General features: G+C 43.1%; 1 protein-coding gene across 1 annotated transcript in view; it reads right to left on the reverse strand.

The window, feature by feature from the left end:
• tsnare1 (T-SNARE Domain Containing 1) overlaps positions 1 to 17,500 on the reverse strand; it is a 108,782-nt gene that overhangs the window by 89,098 nt on the left and 2,184 nt on the right. The gene's annotated exons all lie outside the window — the stretch shown is intronic.

The raw sequence follows: 17,500 nt of genomic DNA on the forward strand, positions 1-17,500 counted from the left end.
TGAGCAGGAAATTGCCTTTTGCTGAACCACTGTAAAATGTTTCAATAGATGAAATATATCTGAGAAGTGGATCTGAGCTTTTGTTCAGTGCGATTCATACTGGTGAGGATGATCCCTGGGAGCCGGCCTTAGAAGCGTAGAAGGTAAACAGTAATGACGATATGTGGGTTAGTACTGTACCATTCTAACCACATATTCAGCATTTCTTCTTCATGGGGTGGCGGTAGTGAGCATTATGGTAGTGAGTACATAGGCCATATAGACCATTAATAGAATTAAATTAAATGGTTAAATGTGCAGTATACTCACCGTTCATGGCCTCGCGCATACCACTCAGTCCTGCACATTCTCTCCGCAAAAATAAATCACTTCTCAATTAGTCTTCATCTCCTACTCCATCTCCTACTCTTGCAACTTTTGTGTATGTAAATGAACACAAATGTGTCATCAAAATGATGTCAGCAAATTTCAGCCTTGCAACAACAGATCGTGCACCTCTCTTTTTCCTGACACTGTGTGTCTGCATTGAAAACTGAACGGACAAGCTAGAGGCCAATCCAGTGTAACAGACATTGGTAACCCGACATGCCATTCCATATAGCCCACATCCTAAATAAACTTAATAGGCTCTTTAACTCACACAAACATGAATGAAAAACATAAAAAAAAAGTTAATTCTTTTGAAAATCTATATCTATATTTAAAAATGGGGATCAGAGGGTAAGTGGTTTGTAGTAGAATTGGAGGTGATCTGTAAACTGTAAAGTTGTGAAGTTTGAATGGTTTGACAAAGTTTACAAAAGTTTGACAACTTAACAAAGTTCCCAGAGTTGCAACACAGGGAATGGCTGATTTGTAAAATGGAGATCGTAAAGTTTAACCCTATCTGAGGGAACTGGAACCAGAGACATGGCAATAGTCCAGAAAACCAAGGTTAGTCAAGCAAAACACTTGTTTCGTTTCTTGACACTGCTAGCTTGTCCTCTTGTTTACGTTTTCTGCTACTTCGACTGTGTGTGTAGAGTCGATAGTGATAGCCTCGACAGGAGCCACACCTCAAAGACTGCAAGTAGGCTACTGTCACATGTCGCCCACACTACACACCGCCGCCGACTTGAGCTTCCAAAGAAGCTCTGGTCGCCCTGTCAAGGATGCTTGTGAAAAAAGTACAGGGAAACTTTGGACGCTTTGGCCGCTCTGACGTGACAGCATTTTATGTTCGGGTGCATTCAGGGCACCTCGGAATGACAAGGACCGCCCCCATGGCTACTTTGTTTTTCCGACAGCAAGTGTTCATGTGCTTTGCCATCAGAATGTGTGACAAACAGGGATGCCACAACAAATGTTAAAACATACACTCACTAATCCTAAACAAACAACTGTATTTGCTTAAAATATAGTGTAAGATGCTCGTGAAAGAATGATATGCAGCTTTTCAAGTGATAAAAAGGGCAAATTCCCAAGTTCACATTAAAACTGTTGGACATGAAAGGCCACATGGACTAGCCTACAAACGAACTACAACGTGACGACAAAAGTGATGACGAGCCCCTAACTGGGCAACTCTGTTAGCAAAATCTAGCCCCAGTTTCCGACCTCTGACTCACACATTAAGTGATGATAATGTTTTCACTCGGAGAAAGGTTTTTACGAAGCCCATGAACGCTAGGTAAGATCATGTTCTATCTCAATACTTTATTCTATTTGATTGGTTGCTGGTCGTTGGTCGCTGAACCGCGTCATAGCTCTTACCATAAAGTTGACTGACTTTCAACTTTCTGCTTGACGCTTAAGTAGGGTTGGGTATCGTTTGGGTTTTATCCGATACCGGTGCTAAATCGATACTTTCAAAACGGTGCCGGTGCCGAAACGGTGCCTGAACCGGTACTTTGTTTTTTAAAATGTTTTAAATTAAAATGGTCTAAAGCAGTGGTCTCCAACACGGTGCCCACGGGCACCAGGTAGCCCGCGGAACGTCTATGAGGTGCCCCCAGCGCACCTTCTAAAAATAGCCATCAGGTCGCCTGCAGATCACACTCTAAAAACACGCTCCATTGTGAAGTTTTCAATAGATATTTAAGTCTAGACCAGAACCATTTTAAGAATGTACTCATAGATCTATAACATTACATTAATATTGGTGATACCTTACAATTGCAGACTTCACAAAACGCACTTTTTACCGTGTCCATGTAGCCTATACTGTACTGCCATGAACGCACCGAAAAGTTCACAAAACAGAACCAAAGCTGCCATCTTTGCCCATATCAGGAGATAACTACCTAAGCTAACTACCTATGGCAAATTGCATTGCAAATTAGCTCTGGGGTAGCATTTATCTAAGTTTGCCATCTTTATGTAGGCTACCGAGGATAACAGGAGCCACTCGAAGGCAGAGAACAAAAGTGTGTTGAGCAAAACGTCTGCATTTCAGACTTCTTCGCCCCCGCGAGAGCTTATCAGGTGCGATAATTCAAAGCCCCAATGTTATTTTCCCATAGGAAAAATCGCCAGATACCGGATCTCAAAGATGGCAGCTTTTTTGTAGGCGAACTTCAGAGGTCTATAACTGTTAAAGCGATCCATATCAGTGCTTTACACTTGATTCTGAAAAGAGGAAGATAGGCCTACTGGCAGATGATGAGAGAGCCTCCTCTTGTTCTTTAGTCCCTCCTTGTTAGAGTGCTGCTAGATAAGAAAAGTGTAGATGAGCAGCCCAGACCACAAGGCCTTGATCAGAGTGAGTCGTGAGCAGCCACCAAGAACACATAGCCTACAAGCCATGCTCAGTGTTCAGTGTTCATATCACAGGGAGCATAACAGACAGAGGGGGGGCATAACATGAAATCATGAGGACAGATCATAGAAGAGAAGAGGGACAAGGATAGAGAGAGAGAGAGAGAGAATATTGAGCTGAAACATAGAGTGATATGACAGAAGAGACAGAGAGAGGGGGGGTTAAAAGGTAATTGTGAAAAAATCAGGCCATTTGCTGGGAGACATCACTGTGCTTGTGGAGTCGCTCCCTGTAGGCCATATTGTCAGCAAGCTTCTTCCTGAGACATTCCCACAAAATGACTGTAATTCATTCAAGTGGCAGATTGACTCTTCATGACAAAGGGCATCTTGAGCTATGTGATGACACACTATAATTAACTGATCTTTGGCTGTGAACTTAATATACACAAGATGTAGTATATGTTCTTTTTAAGTATAATCTGTGTATATATTTGTGTGTGTGTGTGTGTGTGTGTATCTATGTGTGTGTGTGTGTGTGTTTGTCATAGAGAGGGGGCACTCTAAACCTTCTATTGAGTTATCATTTATTGCCAACCTCGGATCCATCCAACCAAACCCTAAATAGCCATTCAATGACCATGGTCATTTAAAATAAACATAGAGCCAAATGGCTATTTCCAGCTTTCTGCTTTCATCCAAAAAAAGTAAGACATTCAAACCCCACTAGCCATGTAGAGAATGTGAAATGCAATCAAAATCCATCTACAAGAAATCTCATGTAATGTTCTTCCATTATTAATGGTTTGAAGACTAAATTTTCATTTTGATTCATAGTGGTCATGCATACAGTGCATACACATCGATTTGTCTTGTATGAATAGGTTTAGCTCCATAAAGAATACAGCCTACGTCAACCTTGCCGATTAAAAGCCATTTGTCATCAGCTGTCATCTGAGGGGGAAAAAAACAAGTATGCCAGGTTGTGTGGAGATAGAGGACTGTGTCATATTGTAATTATCAGGCAAGTCAGACTGGTAGGTGGGGAAGACTTTCATGCTGGATCATTTATCAGAGGAGAAACCTGGTGGGTCCTACCTTACATCAAACACACACACACACACACACACACACACACACACTTCTAGACCATGCTCTCTATCATGGTGATAGATTCATATTCCATATTCATACGGTCTTCAGCAGCCAACACATACTTTCTCACACACACACACACACACACACACACACACACATACACACACACACACACACACACACACACACACACACACACACTTTACTGGCAAGAGCAAAGGTTACACAAGGGCAGCATTTGACCCTGCTTGTCAGGATGAATCTGGGGTGATCATTAATATGCAGCTAGTGCACTGTTTGTGTGTGTGTGTGTGTGTGTGTGTGTGTGTTTGTGTGTGTGTGTGTGTGTGTGTGTGTGTGTGTGTGTGTGTGTGTGTGTGTGTTTGTGTGTGTGTGTGTGTGCGTCAGTGTGTATAGTTCTTGCAGCAATGTACTTCTGCACTATGTATTCAGTGCATAAAACATTGAGTCTGTTTCATAGAAATAGGTGTTAATGTGTGTTTGTGCGTGCATGTGTGTGTGTATGTGCTTGGGTGTAGGAGTGTGTGTGTGTGTGTGTGTGTCTTTAGAGGTTGGCTGAATGCTGTGCTGGGTTTGGTCTGTTGCCTCCCGTCCTTCTGACCTCTCTGGAAGCGGCTCCCATGCAGCCAGCGTGAATCACACGGCGGAAACGGGCATTCATAAAATCACAGATGTCTCTCGCTCCCGCACCCATGCCCATGCCCATGCCCATGCCCGGCCCTAACGATAATCAGAGGAGGCGGGGGGAAGAGATCCTGCCGTTACCCCGGCATAAGAAATGGATGGCACTTTGGCATCCAGACATGACCTACTATTCTTAGCATTGAATGTGAAAAAAGAGCATTTCGGCTTGAAGGAATCCTGCACTGCCCGATATAAACAACAACGTTTCACTGTGTGGAGGACTCATTGGCGTAGATTAACGAGACGCCATGCCTAACCCAAAATGACGTTTATTTGTTTCTGTCATGCCGCTGTGTTGGGGTTGGGGTGAGGACAGGATACTATGACTACAGAGTTAATTGGGGCAATATGCTCATTGAAACATATAACGTTCAACATGTGCCTAAGGCAACATGAGGACAAGATGGTGGAATGACAAACACATCATGCCACAGTTTGCAGCTGAAATGCTGACGACATTTAGATTGACATTAGTTAGGATTCATGTTTATTCTTTGATAAGCATTTAGTTGATGTGCAGACCCTGGGGGAGGGGGGGGGGGTAGAGAGAGGGGGCAGACTGGATGTGAGACAGGCTGCTGGATTTTCAGGCTTACAACATGTCCTTACTGTCGCTGAGACCTGGGCCAAAAAGATTAAGTGTGAAATGCACTGAGTCCAATGAGTGTATGTATGTGTTTTTTCTCTTATGTGTGTGTGTTTCTGTGTGTGTCATACTATTTCCATTTGAATCAGATATGCACTGAGAGTTCCATTTCAACCAGTGCTTTTTCTTGTAAGTTGCGTTGGTACTGTATGTCCACAAATCTCCTATTATATGTTCAGGTGTCTTTATCATGATTATGTCACCATCTGGTTTAGTGTATTTTTTTTAACCACAATTTTTTTTAAGTGACCAGTGTACCTTTTGGGAAGCATTTGTTCTGTGCGGGTGTCATCTGCATTCCGTAGATCAAGAACTAGAAGGCTACTGGAGGAAGTGTAGTGGTTGCAGAGTGAAGATGTGTTTCACAGGTGTCGTTAAAGGTGTGAAAACGGTAAGAAAAACTATGCCTATCGTTCTCATGTAGCATAGGCCTGAGAGATACGCAGGTAGCCTATACGCGAGCGGTAGAGTGAGCAGGAGAAAGAGTTGGTAAGCCAGTTAGCAATATAGGGTGGCCATACGTCCTGATTTAGGCCAGAAAGTCCAGATTTGAAACGCCCTGTCCGCCAGCCTCAAGCCGGACATTCATTTGTCATCCTTTTTGGAGTTGCGCCGGGCTTCTAGAATCTTTGCTTGGACAGAATACTAGTGGTATCAAATGGTTCATAGAGTGTTGATGAGTGTACATATTGTGAAGGTGGATAATACAGTGTGATTTTTCATTGTTAAAAGTCGCAATTGGTGAATAAACTCATTTGAGAGGTGGATAAACTCTAATAAGAAGTGGATAAACTCTATTTCAGAAATTTCAGAGGTGGATAAACTGAGTTTACTTGCGTTTAGCCTCCAATACAGTACATCTGAACCTAAGAGATTGTCATTTTCATTAAAGCGTGCATTACGCCTTTGGTCGGCAAGCTTAGGCTTGAGGATGCTCTGGTGTTGAAGATGCTTTGGTGTTGAATATGTTGACTGGAAGTTGTCCCTGAAGTGGGAAAAAAAACCCAATTGGTTGATGGGGGTGTGTGATTGTGACAATAACTAGATGTACCGCAGAGCGGTACAAAATATGACCGCCGCCCAGTCCAGCACATTTTTTCCACAAAAAGAAATCACGCTGAAAGGCCTATATGATTCTAACTGTCTCACTAAATTGCATTATCCACACTCAATTCTCACTGGTATCTGCTAGACAACAAGTACCAAAACATGATTAGTTCATAGATTTTACATGTAAAATTCATTTTATACAACCACACCTCCATCTTGCCTGTTCATAATTCTGAGAAATGCTTGATTGTTTGTGTTATGTTATGTGTGTGGGTGTGTGTGTGTGTGAGTGTGTGTGTGTGTGCGTGTGTGTGTGTGTGTGTGCTTGTGTGTGTGCCTGCGTATGTGCCTGTGCATGCAAGCGTACATATGTCTACTGTGTATGTGTCATACGTATGATTACTGGGAATGTATGTGTGTGTGTGTGTGTATCTGTTTGTGCACATGTGTGCACATGAAATGGGTTAACATGACCCCTGGAGGCAAACATACGGAAAAAAATGGTCATCCTAGGCACTACAGTTCTCAAGATATTCACAGAGAACTGTGTCTGCCCTACCCTCCTTTCGGGGGGTCCAGTCCAGCGGGGGGGCTACAGATCAAAACGAAAAATGACGGTTCCATGCTATCCATGTGGGGGTACATGCCCACCAAGTTTTGTGTACCCCGGTCTTTCCTTGTTGGTGTACGTCACTAAATGTACACATTCGGAGGGTGTCATAATGATCCTACACTTTTAATTTCGTGCAGTTTTGACCTTGTCAGCTAGAGATATTGTGGTGAAAACACCTAATTTTTTGCTTTTTAATTTTTAACTAGGTGGCGCTATACATGAAATAAGTGGTAATGGGATGGGTTGACGTGCCCCCTTAAGACCAACATACATAAAAAAGGTGGACCTCCTAGGCCCTACGGTTCTCGAGATATTCACAGAAAACTGTCTCCGGCCACCTACAGGCCAGTTGGTGTATAGTAACATAAATTAATTTATTGTGTGGCCCCCCATGAACGGAATTCCACAAAACTTGGCGTGCATACAGAGGGTGTCATAATGATCCTACACTTCCAATTTCGTGCAGTTTTGACTATGTTAGGTCACAGATACCTTCAATTACAACACCTCATTTTTACTTTTTTGTGTTTAACTAGGTGGCGCTATACATGAAATGAGTGGTTATGGAATGGGTTGACATGGCTCCTTGAGATCAACATACAAAAAAAAATGGTCCTCCTAAACCCTATGGTTCTCGATATATTCACAGAAAACTGTGTCTGCCCTACCCTCCTTTTGGGGGGTCCAGTCCAGCGGGGGGGCCACAGATCAAAACGAAAAACGATGGTTCCATGCTATCCATGTGGGGTTACATGCCCAACAAGTTTCGTGTACCCTGGTCTTTCAGTGTCCCGGGAATCATTGACGGAAATTTGGGCATGCGAAAAAAAAAAAAAAAAAAAAAATCTGACTAAACCTGTATGACCGCCGCTTCGCTGCGTGGCGGTCATAATAAGCAGAGAATGGCATTTACCATTTACCATTTATCTCCTGTTGCTACTGTATGCCAGTTTTCCAGTCCAGGCCTGTCAGGAGAAATCAGATTTCACCTGCTCAATGTGAGGCACTCAGCGGCAGCTCAGCCTACAGTAAGCAGGGTTGCAGTGATCAAATAAGAGGTGTAAACTATCAATTCTGTGTTCATGGTAAGGTAGCGGGTTTTTAAAAAAGGCATTCAGAACATGTAACATGTTTTGCTGTGCATATGGGACAATAGATGCACAAAGTAAATTATATAAAGTAGGCCTATTAAAATATTTAAATAACTTAGTTTACCTTTGAAAAAAATATTGAAGGGAATCCAGTCCAGTACACATGTCTTTGGCAAGTAGCCTAGGCTACTACAGACACAGGTGAAGAACAGTCAGCCTCAGCCAGTAGCACAACCAGATATGTACAGCCAGCTTCAAAAGAAGCAGCCCAGACCCTAAAATTTTTATAGCTGTAAATTATTTTTCTTTCCCCAAAATACTATATTTGGTAACTTCTCTAGGCATCCAAAATGAGGTGGGTGTTTAGTTAGTGAAAAAAACTATTGCATAAAACAGTTTTTTTAAGTTGTCGTTAAGTTGCACTAGAAAAATGTGCAGATACCATGTACAGGTATCTCTATTACTCTAACAATAAAAACAAAAACTTTGACAGCCAAACACAATGTCATCCCTCGACCACCTTATCAACACACACACACACACACACATACACACACACACTCACAATCACACATACACACACACACACATACACACACACACATACACAATCACAAACACACACATAATCACACACACACATACTAAAATCCGTTTTTAATCATGTTTAATTGTCTCTAATGATGAAGCCTGTTGACGACCCCCCCCCACCCCACCCCACGAAAATATAAAACCTAAGTCATAATGAAGCGGAGTTATGCGTCCGGAAGCCAGAAGAGAAAGGAAGAGGATGACAAGAAAAAACAAGATAGTGGTAAGTGATAAATTACACTGGATAAAATAGCTCTACTTGTCTTGTACAAATGGTGTAATGTCGCAGCAGGAAGGCTAGCCTAGCAAAAAATGTTTATGTTAACTACCTGCCTGACGGTCCATGCTGCTTGTAACAAACTAGAACAGTTAGCGCAACTTTTTTTTCCGAACGGACGGAATATGGTTACATACTGTAATATGTTTATTCACGGGATAAGGGAGACGCAGATCTGTTCCAGAATCACTGTTTATCATATTTAATGACATAACATTGCTATAGCTTTGTAATAGGTTTTGATGAAAGTGGCATAGCTTCTCTGCTATACTAACTATTCGACCGTGATAATCTATTTACCAAATGGGGGTTAGGAAAACCACACGATAAATTCCGTGCATCAAAGCAGACTGGAACTTTCATGTCTAGTAGTATTCATGCATGCAGCTGTTTACTGTCTTTAAAGCACCAGGTGCGTCTGTCTAATTCTCAAACAGCAGAATGCTTAAATGCTATGTTAAGCTACAAGTAGGCCTAGGTCAATGTATAACATTAGCTTGGGATGTTTTTACAGTAAGCATTGGTAGTTGTGAAAGCAGCTGCATCCCTTCTAAATATCAAAATATGGAAATGCTAACATATCTTTTCTTTCTCCCTCAAGGTGCTTTGCATACATTTCTCAGCCCTCAGGCTCTTCCTAAGGATACCTCCACTGATGAAGATGGCCTGAAAGGTTAATCTTATGTGTGTGTGTGACTGTGTGTGTACTTGTATTTATGTTGGATTTTTAAATTGCTATACAACCTGCACTCTTTATAGTTTGAACAATGCATCCTTTTTCTGCATAAGATGGCAGTGTTTTATTTTCTCACTTTGTGAGAACTGAAAAATGTTAATGTGAGTGTGTGTGTGTGTTTAAGTATGTTGGATTTAGTTATTGTGCACTTTTTTACATTTATATTGGATTTTATGGTACGGTGGTGTTTTTGCAAATGTTCAAATGTTCAAAATGTTCAAAACTAATGCACAGTATATATATATGCAACTGCAGTATTTGTTCTGTCAAAATTTTGTATTTATATAAACTGTGGGTGAACTTAAACTGTATGGCTATGCGGTGGTTCCTGTAGGCTTTGCGTGCGGTGGGGGGGGGGGGGGGGGGGGGGGGGGGGCTCCATGTCCATTTTGCTTGGGGCCCCCAAATTCCTTGAAATGGCCCTGCTCTCTCTCTCTCTCTCTCTCTCTCTCTCTCTCTCTCTCTCTCTCTCTCTCTTCAATTCAATTCAATTCAATTCAAGTGAGCTTTATTAGCATGACAAATATTTTTGCATTGCCAAAGCAGAACATTTAGACATACTGTACATTTACATAGAGAATGCTTTGAATACAGTACATGGCAAATAGATACGCATCCAAAATTAACAAACAAACTGGTGAGTGTGTGTGTGTGTGTGTGTGTGTGTGTGTGTGTGTGTGTGTGCATGTATGGTGTTTGTCTGTGTAATTATATGGATAGGTGCGGTATAAAAGTAATTATTTAACCACTGTCCCTTGCCTTATGGCATTCAGTGACATATTTGGCAGTAAGATCTGCTGTCTGTCCCTGTAAGTTCTTGTTCTTCTAGATTTTGGAAACCTGTATTTGGTCAGGATCTGTCTCTGCTTTATATCTCTAAAAGATTTTAGATGTACCGGTAACATTCTAATTTGCTTTGGGTTTTTGTTTTTGCCAATGTTCCAAATATTTTTCTTTAGATTCTTGAATGATCTTATTGGTGTTCATTTTGAAAGTAGCACTTGTCTGAGAAAGTTATTAGGGGGAGATTAGTCTCAGTACAAACCGACTCAGATGACTCCTTTTAGGGTTGAGATCTTGAGTTTTTACTGCATTGAAATGCAGTGTGTCAGTGGGACTTGTTTGGAAATGCATCCAGAATTTGAGGGCTCTTTTTTTGCATGTTGATGGCCAATGGGAATCTGCCTAGTTATGTTCTACATGCATTGGCTGGTATTTTCTTTTGGATTTTTAAGATCAATCAGCAGAACAGATGTAGGCTTTCTACAGTATAGGATGTTTGTCCTATCTAGTGTGGCTATGCTCAGTGAGTGGACCCCATACCTCACTTCTGTACAGCGCACTGGGCTGGATTACACAGTCAAATATTTTGCACCAAATTTTAATTGGTATGTGGTAAGTGTACTGCATCATGTGCTCTAGGGCGGTGCTGCCTAGATTGAAATGGTATCTGTGTTCCTGACACCTGGGCTTCTTTTGGAATATTATATCTGTGTTCCTGACACTATCATGACAATATCATAATATTTCTCTATCTCTCTCAAATCTGCCTAATCTATGCCAGGTTGGGCAATTATGGCCCAATCAGGGGTCTGTGCCTCCACCTGACCTTTAGGGAGTGTACCGGTAATCAGAATGTTCAGTGCTAAGGCCTCTCACCCCGACTATTTTGCTTTTAGGAAACCTATGCAATGCCATTTTCCAGTGATCACAAGTATCACAAGTACCCAGTATCAGCCGCACATAGGCGCCAACATGAGTGTGGTGCACCCTGCTATCGATGTTCGATTACATTAGATAACATAGTTTCCAGTACAGCCCCGCATACTACTGCCAACCCCTTTCGATGACGCCTTGTGGATAACAATTCAGTTCTATTTTTGTTGGTGCCTCTTAACACTTTGAGAGCCAAAAACACAATATTGCGGTTTTTTTTAGTTCCCATGCGTTGAGTGCCAAAAACACAATATTGCATTTTGGTAACACTTTATTTTAAGGTTCACATGTTAGCCACCAATACATACCTAATTAATACGTGTATTAGTGACTTGTAAGGCATGTGTTAGGCAACATTAACCATTTGTTAGGTGTTTATTCACAAATTTCTTGTTCATGACGAATTAGGCCTTTATTATTGATATAATCTTAATAATGACCTTGTAAGCCTTGATCTCTACATACTAATTAGTAGTAAGTACCAAAATAGAATATGCATAACCTACTTGTATACTGTCTGAATAAATCCCAAATAGTAGGAGAACAGTTGTAGAATAAGCAAGTGTATGGCTCAACCTCATTGCTGCATTTCACTGCCCAGGTTGCTGTGTGAAATAGCACTTAATAACTGGGAGATTGGCTCCCATTCTAAAGTGGAAACTGGTTCCTTGGCAGCAAGCACTTCTAGGAACAGGGATTTTGATGAAAACTAGCCACTGTTTAGCATGGAATTTCTCAAGAACAGAGGCATGTAGAAATAAACGGTTTGAGTCCCACCTTTCAAACGAGCCATAGTATGTGTCCATAGTTATAACATAGAATACGCTGTGGCTCTACAAAAATCGTCAACAATGATCTAGATTGCTGGCACTTCCGAAAACAGCGCAGCTTTCAAAGTGTTAATGAAATCCATTGTTTATTGAATGTTTGTCAGTTAAAACTCTCTGCTGGGCAAATGACAGAGAGTATCGGCACACTCATGTCAGTGTCTGTATGTGGAGGACTTTAGTGTTTTGGGATTTTTGGATTTGCAAAAAAGATGAGTTTATAATACTCTGGGCCAGATGTACTAACGCTTTTGCGCCCACTTCAGGGGTATTTGTTTCTCAAAGTGTGCGTAAAATCACGGCGAGGTATGTAACAGGCCGCACTGAGGTAAAAGTGCAGACTGGCTGTTGCAGGAGCTGAAAATGGCAAATTGTGCTTTTCCGTGTCATGCATAATATGCATTCATGGTATGGTCAAGGGGAAAGTGGGAGTTTACCGTAAAGAGATGGGAGGGGAAGCGTAAAGAGCACCTAATTATACATTCCGCGTTATGTCCAAAAACTGCCCGTGAAAGCGCACGTCTTGTTGACATCTTTTCATGTATAATTTCATGATCGCTAAAAATTTGATTCTTTTTAATGCTGTCATCAGTTGAATTCATTGAACTGTGCTTGTATGTAGGCTGTGTCGTTTAGTTGTGGACGTTCGTAAATTGCGGTAGGGGGCGGAGAAAGGCAGAGAAAGTCGCAGATTACCCGATGAAGTGAAGGTTTGATAAATACCACGTACACTTGGGCATCACTGCGTTCGCTATCTGCGGTTTGTCCATAGCGCTGATAATGCTATGTTCGCAAATGTACGTACATTTGACACAATACATTTATTTGACCATGCAACTCCATCACAAGGAAATCGATACACTACAGGCTGTTCTCACACACACACACACACACACACACACACACACACAAACGCATACACTTGTGTGCAGTGCATTGTCCCAATAGCCACTTCCAAGTAATAGAGCATGACCCCCCAACCCCAACCCTAATGACTTGAGGAGCTGCCGGCCAACTCTCCATGGTGAACTCTCATTAAAGTTTCTCACTCTGACCAGTGTCCCTTTCTCTCACTCTCCCTCCGTTCTCCCTTGTCTCTCCCTTGTCTATCCTTCTCTCACACTACTTCATTTTTTCTTCCTCTCTCTATCTCTCTCTTTCATGCTTTACCACTCTCTCTGCAGCACGGCATGAGTAAGTGTGTCTGAAACCGGGCATGGGTAAGTATGCTCTGCTTTCTAGTGTCCGAAGCAGTGTGTCCGGACTACCCAAGAAATCAGTATCCCGGTCAGGCCTGTGGGTGATGGGAAGAGCCACTGAGAGTCACTCAGTCCTGGCCAGCAGAGGAGACCACTGGACCTCGGGGTGTCCACTGACACTGGGCAAACACAGAGAGCAGCGAAGCGGCTGCCGGGGTCAGTACAATCCCCATACATGATGGGGTTGATCAGGCATGCATGGAATAGGCTGACTGGAGGAAAGGTGTGTGTGTGTGTGTGTGTGTGTGTGTGTGTGTGTGTGTGTGTGTGTGTGTGTGTGTGTGTGTGCGTGTGTGTGTGTGTGTGTGTGCGTGCGTGCGTGCGTAAGACAGGGAGGAAGAGAGAGAGAGAGAAGAGCACACAGGCCAGTCAGCCAAGTATGTCCACAACACACATACAACTGAAAACATGGAGAGAGGGAGAGAGAGAACAGAGAGTGAAAAAAAACATGGGGGGGGGGTAAGAGAGGTGGGAGAGACCCGAGAGAATCAAAAACGTTCCGAAAGCCGAAGTGAAGGATATGACCGTGTGAGGAGAAAAAAGGAGGGAGAGGGGTTGAAAGGTTTGTCACAAGAGAGGAGGAGAAAGATTAGCTCGACTGACAACTCCATTACAGTCTTAACCTCGCCTCTGATCATCCTCAGAGCCTCTAACTCCAGCAGCGGGACCAAGGCGGGAGGACACACACACACACACACAGCTCACAGCTAACCTGTCAGGCTACTCGCAGCACAAGTGCCTGTGATCAAAGCCTAGCTCAAAATACTATGTCTGCTGCTCTCTTCAGAACACTCCACAGGGGAAAGTGTGTTTGTCTGTGTGTGATGGTGTGTGTGTGTGTGTGTGTATGTGTGGGTGGGTGTGTGATTGTGTATGTGAGAGAGAGAGAGAGAGAGATGGCAGTTTCAGTGTGTACGCGTGTCTTTACATCTTTCCATGTCTCTCTGTGAAATGTTCCGTGTGGGGAAACTAAGATTAAGCGGTTAAAAGGGAAAATGGCACAGATCTATACTGTGAGACTCTTAATATTTGTTTCCCACATGCTTGAGAATGTGAGCGGTTTTAGACACTGTAAATGTTTATTCCACATCCCTGTGCATACAGACAACACATACACATACACACACACACACACACACACACTGCCTTTATGGTGAAGATACACTTGTTTGTTCTAAACAGCTTTTAGAGAAACACTAAGGTCTCTAACAAAAACACAGTGTGCGCGGTGTGGAAACCAGTGAGAACAGGCAGTAATACCAATATTAGCTATTCTACAGACATATTGCCGGCTGCAATCAAGCATGAATCAGTTGAGCAATTAGTAGTACTTTTTTTTTTTAATTTAGCAGAACACAACAGAGGTTTAACTGAAATGACATTTTGTAATTATCACTGAAATGGTGTAACTTTGAAAGAATTTGATTTCTGAAAATGTCTTCATCTGTGCATTAACACATCATGTTTGCATGTAAGCTCATGTGCATGTTATTACAGTAGTAGTATGCTAATCATTGAAATTACTTATGGTGGAACTTTAATAAACAAAAAGAAGGGGAGCTTGTGTGCGGATATTCCTTCCTATTTTTTTAGATACTCTATGGCTTAATAATTCACAAAAATATATACAGTATACTGACCTACTGTAAATATTTTTTTTTATAAATTGTTTTACATTACATTACATTACATTTGGCTGACGCTTTTTTAGCCAAAGCGACTAACAACATGGTAAACAGTTTAAGTTTTAGAGCAATTCTCAACAATTTTAGGACAATTTAAAAAAAACATTAGAGTACAGTAAGAATAAGTGCATCAGTGAGTGCTGTTTTTAACAGTTACGTGTCAGTTTAAGACAGCTGGTGAGTGCTAGGATCAGCAAGACTTGTTGTAAGTGTTGCTATGAGAGGAGATGTTCTCTAAAGAGCTCGATCTTCAGGAGTTTTTTGAAAATAGAGACGGATGTAGGTAGCCAGTTTAGCTGGATGAGCAGCGGGGTAACATGTGCCCTTTTGGGTGGGTTGTAGACCAGGCGCGCCGCCGCGTTCTGGATCATCTGAAGTAGTTTCACTGTGCAGGCTGGGAGACCTGTCATGAGGGCATTGCAGTAGTCGAGTCGTGAGATGACTATTGCCTGAACCAGAAGTTTGGTAGCATTTTGAGTCAAGTAAGTCCTGATTTTCCGTATGTTGTAGAGTGCGAAACGGCATGACCGGGCGACTGAGGCAACATGATCTGAGAAGTTTAGTTGGTTATCGAGAACAACTCCTAGATTCCTTGCAGTCCTGGTAGGTGAAACAGACAGGGAGTCAAATTTGATGTTGATGTCGTGGTGTATGGTAGGTTTAGCTGGGAGGACCAGCAGTTCAGTCTTTGAGAGGTTCAGCTGGAGGTGGTGTGCCTTCATCCATGTAGCTATGTCGAGAGGCAATCCGAGATCCGTGCTGAGACCAAGGGGTCATCAGGTGGAAAGGACAGATAGAGCTGTGTGTCGTCTGCATAGCAGTGGTATGAGAAGCCATGCGAACGGATAATCTGTCCCAAGGAGGTGGTGTAGATAGCAAAGAGAAGGGGGCCCAGCACTGAGCCCTGGGGGACCCCTGTGGTGAGATGGTGAGGTGCAGATAGCTGGCCAAGCCATGATACGTTAAATGAGCGTCCTGTGAGGTAGGATTCAAACCAGGAGAGAGCAGAACCGGAGATTCCCATGTTAGCGAGTAGAGAGAAGGATGCGGAGATTAACCGTGTCAAAGGCAGCCGATAAGTCAAGCAGAATGAGTACTGATGACCGAGCGGTCGCCCTGGCTTCTTTTAAGGCTTCTGTTACAGACAGCAGAGCCGTTTCGGTAGAGTGGCCGCTTTTGAACCCAGACTGATTTGGATCCAGAAGGTTGTTCTGTGAGAGGAAGTCAGAGACCTGTTTGGAGACTGCTCGTTCAATGCCTTTGGATAGGAAAGGCAGGAGTGAGACAGGGCGGTAGTTCTCGACTTGAGCAGGGTTGAGAAAAGCTTTCTTAAGTAACGATGTTACCCGGGCCATTTTGAACGCTGTTAGAAAATGCGCCGGAGGTAAGCGAGGCATTGATCACATGTGTGATAGCTGGTGCGATGGTCGGGCTGATGGACTGAAGTAGGCTCGTAGGTATAGGGTCCAGCAAGCATGTGGTAGGACGGCTGCAGCTCAGGAGTCTAGATACTTCATTCTCGGAGAGAGGCGTGAATGCTGAAAAAGATGTTCCAGCAGTCCCTAGAGGTTGTAGTCTCAGAGTGCGGTATCTGAGTCAGATGCGTTGAGTGGGCATGTAGAGAATTGACTGCTGATTGCCGCCACTTTGTTTGTAAAAAATGAGGCGAGGGTATCTGCAGTAAGGCTGGATGGAGGAGGAGGTAGCTGAGGGTTGAGTAGCGATTTGAAGGTTGAGAAGTTTTCGAGTGTCTGTAGCGCTGTTGATTTTGTCATTGTAGAAAGCCATCTTAGCAGCAGTGATGCTGGCTGAGAAGGTCAGGAGTGTCTGTTAGTTTTTGAAGTCATCAGTTAGTTTGAATTTGTGCCATTTCCTCTCCACGGCTCTGAGTTTGGTGCGCTGCGATTGGAGGGTATCATTTAGCCATGGATGAGAGTGTTTGGATCGAGCTGGCCTTGTGGTAAGAGGGCACAGCTTGTCTAGACACGAGCTCAGAGTGGAGCAGAGCGAGTCTGTGGCCTCATTAACCTCCAGAGAGGAGGTGTTGAGTGGAGGTAGACCGGAGGCAACCACAGAGGAAAAGTGCGTTGGAGACAGGTTCCGGATGTTGCGGCGGAACGTGACCATCGGCTGAGCAGCCGGAGGCTGTTCTGTCAGGCTGACGTTGAACTGGATGAAGAAGTGGTCAGAAAGATGGAGAGGCGTCTTCATGAGGGTGTCTGTGCTGCAGTTCCGAGTGAAGATCAAGTCATGCTCTTTGTGAGCTTTGTGAGTCGGTGGGCTTTGAACCAGTTTGAGGTCAAACGAGTGGATCAGGGCCAAAAAGTCCGCTGAGCTTGGGGCATCTAAGTGGATGTTCATATCGCCGAGAACAAGAAGCGGACAGTCATGCTCAGGGATGGAGGACAGCAGAGTGTCAAGTTCGTCCATAAAGTCGCCTAGTTGGCCTGGAGGGCGGTAGATGACCAGC

This window comes from Alosa pseudoharengus, unplaced genomic scaffold (assembly GCF_046254945.1).
Source record: "Alosa pseudoharengus isolate Yale_2024_CS ecotype anadromous, Long Island Sound unplaced genomic scaffold, YU_APseudo_1.1 YU_APseudo_1.1_scf_12, whole genome shotgun sequence".
Taxonomy (NCBI): domain Eukaryota; kingdom Metazoa; phylum Chordata; class Actinopteri; order Clupeiformes; family Clupeidae; genus Alosa; species Alosa pseudoharengus.